Source organism: Phoenix dactylifera, unplaced genomic scaffold (assembly GCF_009389715.1).
Source record: "Phoenix dactylifera cultivar Barhee BC4 unplaced genomic scaffold, palm_55x_up_171113_PBpolish2nd_filt_p 000491F, whole genome shotgun sequence".
In the NCBI taxonomy this organism is placed as follows: Eukaryota; Viridiplantae; Streptophyta; class Magnoliopsida; order Arecales; family Arecaceae; genus Phoenix; species Phoenix dactylifera.
This window is the reverse complement of record NW_024067911.1, coordinates 230,165-241,664: the sequence shown is the minus strand read 5'-3', so window position 1 is coordinate 241,664 and position 11,500 is coordinate 230,165. Positions and strand designations below refer to the sequence as shown.

Genomic DNA, 11,500 nt, shown 5'->3' with positions numbered 1-11,500 from the left:
CAGGGTAGAAGACCTACCGAAAACCTATATTTTTCTGCATAAATATTTTCCAAACAATATTTAGGTAAAAAATAATTAATTTATATTATTTTATGTATTAAAAAATAGTTCCGAAATCTATTGATCCATATTCTTTCTCTATTTTCCATAATAGAAAATAGATAAATTATTATATATAATATTGTATTATATAGGTAATATATTATATTATAATGTACTATGATATTATAATAATATTATATTATATTATATTAGAATATGATACATTATTGTAATAATATGTTATGTTATAATAATAATATATTATTTATACGTTTAGCAAAATATATATATATTATTTATATGATAATATATATTATTTTATTATATGTTATATTATTATAATATATAATATATTATATTATATTGTATTATACAATATAATAATAAATATAATATTATATTATAATAATATTATTATTATGAGGTTAGGAGTATTTTAGGAATAAAACAAATAGAGTTATTTTGAAAATGACTTACCACCTCCTCGGTGGTAATACTTTTCTTTTATTTAGGGGATAAATATTATTTATGAGAAAATAACTTATCTAGCTAGAGAAGTGCATAGGAAGATTAATAGAAAAGTTAATCAATTTTTTCGTAATATTTACCTAACAAAAAATGGCCCTAAAGAAAAGTTTAGTATCCTCCTAATGTGCCATGTGTTGAGCAACGGATGCACCATGTGCCTCTTTTTTTTTTCTTGGTGACAACGACATATCCTTATTTAGCCACGAGTTTAGCTCCCCCCTCTCCTCAAACGCCATATGTTAAGCTCTAGATGCACCGGCAACCTCTTTTTTCCTTGGTGACTACAATCTATCTTTGGTTAGCAGCGTAGAGGGAGACGGACGCCTAACCAGCCAAGCATGGCTTGGAGAGATAGGGGGTGGTAGCCCTCTCCTATTTCTCTCCCTCTACCCGAAGACTACCACCACCACCATCCTATTTCCTTCAAAACCCTCTCTTTGCTCTCTTCACCCCTCTTCCCTCTTCTCTCTCCATCTCCCCACTTTCTTGGAGGGATTTGAACCCCCTCCTCTCTTCATTCGAAATCCTAACCCTAATTGCTCTATCTTCCTTCTTTATCGCTCTTTTTGCTCCAGTCTTTAGGGGTTTCTTGGGGAAAATCCCAATATCGTCATTACCATTAAAGAGCTCGCGAAGTCTCTTTACCTACTCTCTTCTTGTGTAGGACATAGAAGGAGGATAGAGACATACAATCTATAGATGCCGAAGGAGGTCTTTCAAAATTTACAAGGCTGCCAAGCCGGAATAACTAAAACTCTCACCGCCGATCCCCTCTATCTCTCACACTCTCTCCCCTCTATCTCTCACACTCTCTCTTTCGATTCTTGGCAAGATTTGGTGTTTCCTCTAGGTATTCAAGAGAAGATGAGCGTTCTATTCTAGGCAATGGCTATAGAAATTCTAACAAAGGTTACGGCTTGAGTTTTTCTGTTCCTCTCTTCCAAATGGTAACACTTCCTCCTCCCATATTTTATAATCTCATTCCTTCATTTTTCTTTTTTAGTCTCCTGTTTACATTTTTTTGGAGTTGGATAAAATGATTACTCTAATATAGTTTTTTATGTTAGTTAGAGTTTGTTTGAGATTCCTCTTTTCAATGGATTGAATTCTGTGTTTGGAATTTCCACTTGATGTTATAATGACAAATTTCTTTTTTCTCTAGGAAAGAATCAAATATAGTTGTAGTTCTACAATAGATGTATGTATTGTTGTGATTTCTACCTTTCCTTTTATAAAAATATATCATGCTTGGAGAGCCCAAGGCGGTTTGACTATTTTTAAACACCCTCCACCCCCTTCCTCTATTTTTTTTCAAAAAAGAGGCTTGATCTTTTCCGGCACAAGCTGCTTGATAATGATATCACACATATTAGGTGGTCCGAGTGAAATAGGATTGTAAGCAAAGTAGGGAGATCTATGAGAAGAACATTGTATCTTTTTTATGGTTGTAACAATACAACCATCATTAATTTCTTGCGATTCTTGGTGGAGATTATTTCCATTTTCAATGCAAAATTAAGGGCTTATCTTTAGTCTTAATGCAAAAATTATAAATTATGAGAAGAAGTTTCACTTGCGTCTTCTCCCTTGGAAAGTGAGCTCCGAGTCCGATCATTTCAAAAAAACTTATTAGCATTTTATGTATCATCCAATGTTTAACTATAAATTTTGCTGATCCTTACCACTCTATTAATTTTTCATATTGTTTAACTAAATCCTACATTGCATGCAGGGATTACTTGCTAGTATATAGTGAACCGAAGCATGACTGTAGCTCTCCACTACCTAGTTCTTGTTTTTGTTATTTTTTTATTTTCTCTGAAATTTATATAGATCAAGGGGCATCTAACTATGTATGAATTTATGTGCAGTGAATATTAAGATTTTGTCCATTATCAATGTATAGTTGGAGCATCATTGGGATTTAGAGGGTCTCGAGGTGACTCATATCTTTAGAGAGGTGAGTGATGCTATAGATTAGGTGGAATCATATGTGGCCAGTTATTTTGCGAATACTATCTAGGAGAATTTATCTTGGATCTCTATTCAATTTCAGGATATTTTGTACTCGAATGAAATGTATTTATAGTAAAATGGTATAACCCACCTTCTCCCTCAAAAAAAATACTATTTTATAAATAACTTCACTATTTTGTTGGACAATTCTCACATGCTAATATGGTAGTACATCATTTAAAAATGAAACAACTTCAAATCAAAATCAATCAATTCTTAATAGAAAATGTTAAAGTGCTTAGGTTGCACGTCCTGCGTAAGAGTTGGAGAATGGGATTCGGTAAAATGTGCCCAGACACCACTAGATACTAAGCACATGATATGTAGCAGTGGTCATTTTTGCTATTATTTCTAGTGAGACAATAAGGACTCATTCGAGAATCTTATTTTCATAGAAATGCTACTTTTCTATCTTTCTTCTTTGAAAACTTCAACCAAATAAGAGGTATCTCTTTGTTTTTCCGTTGACTATACATTTTCTCCTTTTTTTCCACAAACCAAACGAGTCCTAAGAGATGCGACTTGGACCGAGATTCCTAGGTCATTGCTTGTGCCTAAGAAGAGCTAAAACAAGCATTATTCATGTAGGGTTTAGGGGTTCCCAACACAATGGTTATATGATGCTTAATGATATGTAGGAACCATAAACTATATCCAAAAAAAAAACACACCAAAAATAGGGTAAGTTCATGGTCTTAATTCGTCAGATGCCTGCATTTCTTGTAGTTTCTTGCAACCATGCAGTTCCATTAAACATAAAACCTCTAGTTCTAGCCTTTCAAACTAAAAGATAAGTATAACTATATCATCTTCAGCAATAACTTTTCAAATATAATAAAATCACCTATCCGCTACTAAACTACATGCAATTCCGACTACATGTAACTTAAATTGAAATACAAGCTCATTTGCTTGGTACCTTTTAAAAATTAATGGATCATCAACCAACTACAAAAAAGTGGTCGGTAATTATATCGACCAAGATTTAATTAATCAATTATATCTTTGCAATTGGATGGATCAAGGTTAGCAACTTGTTATTTACACAAAAGACAATACATAGATAGTTTATTGCTAGAGTCAACTACCTAGAGAAAGTTAGTTGCACAAAAAAGTTATCTGTATAGGAAAACAATCGACAACCACCCAAGTGCAATAAATAAAAGATCTAGTTATTGATGGAAATAACTATCAATCTACATTATAATAAGGAAAAGAGGCTCCATTCATGATCTCTCACCATCTATACACATTCAATGGATATTCACAAAAATGGACAAGGCTTCTAAGGCTATCCAATGTACTTTTTTTTCTTTTCTTTTCTCTAGAGTGTAGGTTCAACATACCCTAGAATTTATCTAGTAGTTCTTAATCACTTTTTCATGGTATTTCTCAATTCATTCTTCATTCTTCATTTGTTATTATCATTGTTTCTATGATGATAATTATCATAATAAGCGTATGATTCATATGATAACTGTTATTCTCATTTAGATAATGATCATTATTATATGAATGAAGCATGAAATAATTTTCAAAAGTTTATGGACAAACTACCTCAACACATCTCTAATGTTTTAGCCAAACATTTAAATCATATGACAGATTTTAAGTCCTCATTGTCGAGGAATAAAAAAGAGCCCACTTTTTCTTTCATCAATCATCGCATGCGCGACATCAACCAAGTCAAATTGTTTTCTAATAGAAACATCTTTATAACTATTTGACCCATGTATTACATGGATGGTATATAAAGTCATGGTTTTGTTTGCCACTATAACAAATAATTCATCATATTAGAATATATAACTGCAATAATAAACAAGACGAGCCCATTCCAATTCCTTTCTAGTGGCATTGATTTTCCCTAGTGGCAGAAATTGAGTAAAATTCCTTTTTATTAAATCCTAATTCAATATATTTTTCAACTAAAATAACTTATATTAATGGTTATGACACAAATAAAAAAAAATATATACCCTTCATGTGCGAGAGAGCATTCTACGGATGCAATATAATTTTGTAAAGACTTTTGATCCTCTCTAGTTTGGCATTGAACTGGAGAGGGATGACCATGATTGATCAACTATCCCTCCTTCACTTAATACCAAAATGAAGAGGATTCTAAATCTGTTTATAAATGGGCACATGATTAATAGTACTCGAAGAGTCGGGATTCTCTTTCGTTCAAACTTGGGCTAGAGAGGTCAACCAATCCCACAAACATAGCAGTCCGTGCATTGCATGGTGTTTGTAATTGCATCAGCCCCATTATTTTTGTGAGGACTTGTGCGGGCGTGTGTTTAGTCCCACATCGGTTATTTGCTGGGTAGATCTTGGGTACTTATACAGGATCAACGAACCCAAATAATAACTTTCGGCTAGCCATTTTGGATGAGGTCCTGGGTTGTTACAAATGGTATCAGAGCGGACCCGGCCCATAACTTATGTGAACTAGGAGACACTGCAGCACGGATCCATTGGGATTGACCACGGACCGATCGTGGTGTTTGTGATTAGATTTGAATGGATTTGAACCCTTAGCCTGATGAGGACGTCAGGGCTTGAACGGGGGAAGTATGTGACAATTGATGATTTATATATATTATATAAAAGGCTAGAAAATAAGTGTGAGGCCACCAGCAATAGCCTATTATGGAGGTAGGTATGATAGTTGGTGCCTATCATCATCATCATTGCCATCACATCATTATTTCAATAGTTTTTGAATGGAGGGTCATCTAAGCAGGAATGCAAGACTATTGAACACTATAGTATGTGGTTGTTCTCACATGCTAACTTGGCAGGATATAGTTGAAAATAATTTTGAATTTATCTAAATTTATAATAAGAAATGCTTAAGGACATCTGTCATGTAACTGTTCAATTAACCAACCCTATGTGGCAATTATTCTTAGTATTAGCTCCAATCACACACATGATAGCATGTTAACTTGACAATATGCAATAAAATAAGATATGCAATACTGCCCATATTATAGAATACGAGGCTATCAATTGGATGCATCATGGCTTGTGCTCGCATGAGAGTCAAGAAGAGCGTCATTCGAGAATGTTGTTGGGTCGTTCCCATCATCATTAAGGCCTACATGGTGCTTCATCATATGCAAAAATTCGTGATAAAAAAGAGCACATCGAACTACCTTTGGACAAGATTATAATCATTTAGATAGTCTTTGGATATCTGTAAATAAGAAATGCATTTAAATAAGATTATATTTGGGTGTAGTTGTTGCATTTACAGCTATAATTTCAATGCTTGATGTAGTGGTTTTGTAGTTGCAGGAAAATAACATGACATATTTGTGTGCCTGTATTTGATAACTATAGATGTACTTGGTTGTATTACAAAAATGGTATGAATTGTCTGCACCGGCCAATAACCTTGCTAGGATTTAAACCCATCATAAAGATGCTTCCAAAGATTTTTCTAGTTGCAGCAGTTTGCCTTACGATCAATTTGGCTATAAAACAAAATTCTGCACATGGACCTCCAAACGTAGTTTGACTCACAGGAATTTCATCAACTTACAGCAATCCAAACACTAAAAGAAACTACTTCTTATAGTCCAGATTCATCTAAACCTAGTTGCAAATATCCAAACACACCTTAAATTAAGTTGATGGCCGAAGGAGGCTTAAACTTGTAGTTGATACTTTCATGAATGTTTGCCCAGTTTATTGTATAGTTTGTTTATAAAGTCATAGTCTCAGGTGTTTGGCTAGTATAGCAGATAATCCAAGACTTAAATGCTATAATTGTTTATCATTTTTAGTAAACAAATGTCCTATTTATCTGTTGCCATAAACAAGCTAAGCTTGCTCACCTGATTTTCCTTTGGTGTTGATTATTTCTATTGCCAAGATTTTGAATAAAATTACTTTTACCTAAAGCCTGCTTTTTTGTAACCACAAGATGATATCTTGTTCATTTGCTAGAAGCTTACTAAGTGTTATATTTTTAAGATCCTATAGGACAATTTGATGGCATTTAAATAATTTAGGATTGCATTTCATTCAAGAAAAAGAAGTGAAATACGAATACTTGCTCCTTTTAAATTCTCATTTTTGTCGCTAAAATTTCCACAAAGAAATATCGGCAAAGGATTGGAAGTAGGAATAAACAAACACAATGAATAAATCATAGCTACCTCTCACTTTCACAGTTATTCTAGGCATAAGCAGGTTTAACTAGAATAAGTAGTACCTTTTCATTTATAATTAGATCCACTTGGCAAGCACAAGGCTCACCCTGGATTTATATCTACTTTATTCACAAAGCGGATTCTCCATGTAATAACAGTCTCTCCTTGCGACATAAAGGAGGAAGGCATGGACTGATTGGTGAAAAATGCTTCATAAAAAAGTTCTTGGCTTATCAACTTACTGCTCAACCACCTACTGTGTCTCGCAACTTCATGTTCAACCACTTGCTGTGTATCACACCAACTCTTTAAGGGCTCGTTTGGTTCGCGGGAAGTATTTTCCCTCCTAGGAATATGATTCCTGGGAATCATATTCCTAGGAAGAGAATACCTAGGAAAGTACTTTTGACATGTTTGGTTAACCATGGGAAAGTGACTAATTTCCAAAGTGCTTATGTTTGGTTGACTATCCACTTTCCTAGGAAAGTTATGTATAATTCCTATTATGCCCTTAATAAAAATTAGGTCTTTAATGCCTCTTTAATGCTTCTTTAATGCTGAAGGGTCTTTTTGGGAAAAAATAAAAAAGAAGTAATTCCCACCTCATGGGAAAGTAACTTTCCCATGTTTCTCATGGGAAAGACTTTCCCATGAAATGTGGGAATCATATTCCCATGGGAATACCACTTTCCCATCTCTCTCCTTTGAAAACTCCAACCAAACAAGAGGCATTTCATTACTTTCCCGTTGACCACACTTTCCCCCCCTCGTTTTCCTGCGAACCAAACGAGCCCTAAATGGCACTAATCCTTTGTCCGGTCTCACAAAGAAAATATTTTTCTGTGCATCAAACAAGCACCCCCTGGCTTATGAGCATACACACTTAATAACTCAACTAATCAAGAAACTCAGTCATCAACACAATACCTACCTTACCCTACATCAGAGCCTACTGATTAAGAAAAATTCCAAAATTAAGAAAGATACCATACTAAACCATGAGGTTTCATAAAATTAGAATTTCTGCCTGAAAAGTAGTTCAGACTTCATCCCAGGATCCTCGATCTAGTTCCGACTGTTTATTTGTAGATCTTTCTCGAGCCAAACTAATCAGCCTGCATAAGATCCGGTTCCGTTATCAAATAAATATTAAAGCTTTCCAGCACTTCAGAGATCTAGTTACCAAATAGCAAATAGTTTTTTATTAAAAGCTATGCTGCTCAAAGCTCCAAAGACAAAAAAGTTCTACCACCTATAGCAATATCAAACTAGGTCTAAATCTACCAACCATATTAGTTCCAAATTCCTTTTGATGTCCATTTATCAAAGAGGTGATGAGGAAATATTATGGTTGCAGCCATAATTTGTTAGCTTCAGATTCCGATACTGGAGTCCATGTGTGTGATGAAACCTTGCATAACTGTCATGTATCCATGTAAGCAGGCATCAGATCTACACTTAAAACAAAACCTTGCATAACTGTCATGTATCCATGTAAGCAGGCATCAGATCTACACTTGAACAAAACCTTGCATAACTATCATGTCTCCATGTAAGCAGACATCAGATCTACACTTAAACAAAACCTTGCAAAACTGTCATGTATCCATGTAAGCAGGCATCAGATCTACACTTGAACAATAATGAAATGATACCCATTGAGTGATCAAAATAAATTCCTGAACACTACTGCCTTCCAAGCATGCAGAAGATAAGACACAAAATTTACTAGCTGGTGAGATCTGAATTTCTTTCCACTGGGGCTTCCGCTCCTTCCAGTTTAAGGTACTTGCCTGGCCAGAGGTTCTGGTTAGTCATCCCAACCAAAAATGCAAGAAAGTCTCAATAGATCACGGTACTCATCGGGTTTTGAATCTCATCAGGGTTTTGCAAAAATGTGACATAAGATCTACAACCTTTAGCTACGGACTACTTGGATGTGTGGGTACATCTCTTGCAAGAATGAATTGAAGAGGTCAGAGAATTCTAAAAAAAGAGCTACAATTACAGACAATAACTCTTTTTGATGTTGGATTTAGTTTTGTTTTAATTGCAAGAACGGCACTCTGTAGCCACTTTTAACACTTAGAAAGCTTCACAAAGTGAGGACCAGTATAACTGACATAAGAAGCAGGGCCGGTGCACGATGGGAAGGGTTGAGAACAATGTAGGGCTCGTTTGATTTCGCAGGAAAAGAATGAGGGAAGTGTGGTCAACGGAAAAGTAATGAGATGCCTCTTGTTTGATTGGAGTTTTCGAAGAAGAGAAACGAAAAAAATTGTATTCCCATGGGAATATGATTCCCACATTTCATGGAAAAGTCTTTCTTATGAGAAACATGGGAAAGTTACTTTCCCATGAGGTGGGAATCACTCTATTTTTATTTTTTTCTAAAAAGATCCTTCAGCATTAAAGAAGTATTAAAGAGTCATTAAAGATCTAATTTTATTAAGGGCATAATAGGAATTATACATATCTTTTCTAGAAAAGTGGATGGTCAACAAACATAAGTACTTTAAAAATTTATCATTTTCCCATGGTCAACCAAACATGCCAAAAGTACTTTTCTAGGCATCCTCTTTCTAGAAATATATTTTCCAGAAATCATATTTTTAGGAGAGAAAATGCTTCTCGCGAACCAAATGAGCCCGTAAAGAAAAGAAGAGGGAAATGACAAAAGAAAAGGAAGCATAGAGAAGATAGAGGAATAAATAAAGAAAGAAAGAAAGAGAAACAATGGAGGAAGAGGACGGAGGAGGAATAAACTCGAAGAGGACGGAGGAGGGAATAAACTCGAAGCTTTTTATTCTGGACTCTCTGCAAAAAAAAAACAACAAAAAAAGCTTGTCCCCTTGCATGCTAAAGAGAGACTCATTCTATTAAATCAAGAGTTTGAGTCATTTCAGTACTCTCATGGTATAAAAAGAAGGACAAAAACAAATGCACGCTTTTCAGCCAAATCACTAATTCCTGCATGTTGGAAGATAAAAGTAACGGAATCTTCAAATTCTGATTGCCCCTTTTTCTCCCTAGATTTCTCACTTGAAATCACTTCTTTCTGCAGGCATTGGCAAACTTGCCATCCACATAACTTTGCAGTATCTTCTTCCCTATATTTGCCTTAGTAGATATAACATTTTTGAACACATCTTATCAACAGTTGAAGTCACTAGTTGCCAACCCCGTTCTTAAAATATATCTGATGCTACACACTAAATCATTTTCTAAGTCAAGCCCAAACATCATGGCATACCAAGCTATCAAATAGACTTTAACAATGAGGCATCCATGCACTCTTCACAGTACACAAGCAAAAACAGATGACACTCATATTTCAATGTTCAACAACGAATTATCCATATCCAAAAATAATGGAATTCAAATGGCTAGTGAGATAACGCTAATTTCAGGACCAATCTAAGATGATAAGATAGTATATGCACATCTTCTATAATTTCATACCTGTCACTCTGAATGGCAGGTAAAAATATATTCTCAGATTGTGGAAGAAGCTTGGATAGTATAGCAGCATAGGAAAATTCTACAAATGAGATGAACCCGAATACAATAAAGATTAATCCCCAAAAATGATTTGCTTTCAAATGGACAGGTAATGATATTGACTGTCCTGACATGTTTCTTCCAGTCCTTCACAATACTATCTCAGCAGAAAAGCTCCACTCATTGTCACTTTTAACACCATAAGTAGCACTCTGTTACTCCATACTGCTGCTGATAAGAAATAAATAGTTATGATTTTCATGTTAAAAAGAAAAAATCTAAGTTAAGAGCGACCTAACCCATTCACCGCAAGAAAAAAATCATAATGCTAACTGGTTGGATACTGCAAGCAGCTTTTGAAGTACTTTAAAATCACAATATTATATGAGACTATGAATTATAGAGCTTGACATAAATGCATTGTGGTTTCGCCAAAAAAACTCAAACATAACAACGGCACGATAATGCGATACGACGACAACACAGCGGTTGTTATTTGTCAAGGAACTCCAAAAAGAACTCGAGTTCTTGGTGCTATCACTTGGAAATTGAGACAGTCGAATTTTACATAAGAACAAAAAAAAAGAAATAGAAAAGAACAAAATATCAAAGCATAAACAAAGAAAAGCAACAAAATGAATAAACAAGAAGATTAATAGTACTAAAGAGGATTGATCGACCAGCCCTTCTTGATTTAATGTCAAACTAAATAGGATTCAAAATCTTTTAGTAAAAGGGTGAAGGGTTTTAGCATGTTATAATGCGCAGCGGAAGCTAGGGATTTTAAAAATTTCTTAATAAAGTCCCTATGCATGAAACCCTTTTAAGCCTAGATCACCTTAATGATTACAATCAAATGATATAAAATAAATGCAGAATTAGTAGAATACCTCAAACGCTAATCCAAAGTGTACAATCTCCACGAGGCGTCCAAGTGTCCGCCCTCCAATGGTGATCCACACGAAAACTTGATCAAGACTTTAGCTCCAAAGACTTTTGATCCTTAATGCAGAATTCTTCTAAAGAACTCTAATGGCTTGCTTTCCTTCCTTTCTATTTTCCTTTAGCCTTCTAAAATCACTTCTAATCCTTTTGTCCTAAAGAAGACCACCTTGTCTTGGCTTAGGACACACTAGAAGCAATGCTAGAAAGAAAGAAACTAATGTAAGAAAGAAAGAAGAGAGGAGTGGGGTGGAATTGGAATGATGAAACCCATGGAGTGCTAACCTATTTATAATAGGTGTAGG

General features: G+C 34.7%; 1 long non-coding RNA gene across 1 annotated transcript; it reads left to right on the top strand.

Annotated features, from left to right (window-relative positions):
* The first annotated feature begins 450 nt into the window (after positions 1–450).
* LOC120106217 lies at positions 451–2,606 on the top strand. Its single transcript, XR_005508414.1, has 2 exons — positions 451–1,517; positions 2,303–2,606. It is a non-coding gene; the product is annotated as an uncharacterized LOC120106217 (long non-coding RNA).
* The last annotated feature ends 8,894 nt before the right edge of the window (positions 2,607–11,500 follow it).